This window comes from Plasmodium gonderi, assembly GCF_002157705.1.
Source record: "Plasmodium gonderi DNA, contig: Chr13, whole genome shotgun sequence".
Taxonomy (NCBI): Eukaryota; Apicomplexa; class Aconoidasida; order Haemosporida; family Plasmodiidae; genus Plasmodium; species Plasmodium gonderi.
Genome location: NW_021628938.1, coordinates 519,158 through 520,546, shown reverse-complemented (window position 1 = coordinate 520,546; position 1,389 = coordinate 519,158).

Below are 1,389 nucleotides of genomic sequence, written 5' to 3'. Positions count from 1 at the left end.
AATTATTTATGACTATAGCAGGAATATATGTAACCGTGACTACTTCGAGAAAATTGTGCTAAACAATTTTATTTCCTGAAAAATATAAATGTTACGTGTTCATTTTAACATTGAAACGGTGCCACTAATATAAATTCAATGTTTTACTTTCAATTATAAAATTCATTGTTGAAATATGTTAAGTTCAGAGTAAAAAAGAAAATAAATAAAATAGCTAATATGATACAATTCTTCAATTTTACGTTTATATGATATTAAAACTGAATAAGAATGTTGAAATTTTATTATATCATTTCTTCTACAAGAACAAAAAAAATCTTAAGAAGAGTTAAACATGATAATTATTTCCTAAAACATAAACATATTTATTACAATAAAAATAAAGAGAAGAAAAGTAAGAATATGAAAGGTAAACATATTTATCTTATGTTCATTATTATTTTTCTATTCTTGAAATGCATAAAAATACACTCTTCAAAATATTATATATAGCATACAATAAATATTTTATAGGTTCTACTATTCCTTTCTGAATTTACTGTTTTGTCAGGTATATGAGAATTTTTCAATTTACACTTTTTTCTTATTTCTGGAAATAGCTATATAATATTTTCTTTTTTTAAATAAAAATATTTTATTTTAATCTCAATTTTGATATATGAACACATAGGTAAAATGTACTTAGTACCAACGGTATTAATGCAGAACAAGATATCGCATTAAGCAAAAGTGTATTAAGTAAATTATGGAAAATATATGTAAGGTTTTGATAATTATTTGATGTAATATGTTTTTAAAACAGAACAATTACAATTGAAAAAAATTTGGTTAAATTATGCAGCTTTTTTAATGTAAAAAATATTTCTTTTTAGTTTATGATTTTTAATTTTAAAGATGAACCGTTGCTATAATAATCTAATTAGTTAACGAAATAAACATCTATGTTTCCCTACCTATGGCAGAAAACAAAAGTAATAATTTGAATACTATAATTATAAAATATTTAATAAATATAATTATTTGTTTTTATCAGAATTAGTTTTTATTAATAAAAAACCCTGCATCATATAAAAGAAGTCAATGAATACATAGTTTTCCATATTTTAATGTCCACACACTTCAATATTAAAAACAAGTAACTTTAATATCTAAGGAACCAAGAAATTATGCTGCGCATATATACAATTATAAATAATACATAATATTATATGTTTTGTTTAACCTTATAGATAGAATATTCAAGAATTTTTTTATTTCTATAATTGTTTCTACATCATATATTTACCATAGCATTGGGCCTATTCAAATTTAGAAGATATTTAAAAAAATTCTAGTTTTAGGTATTTTACTTAAACTCTAAAGTTGAATGTAAAAAACACATAAAAATGA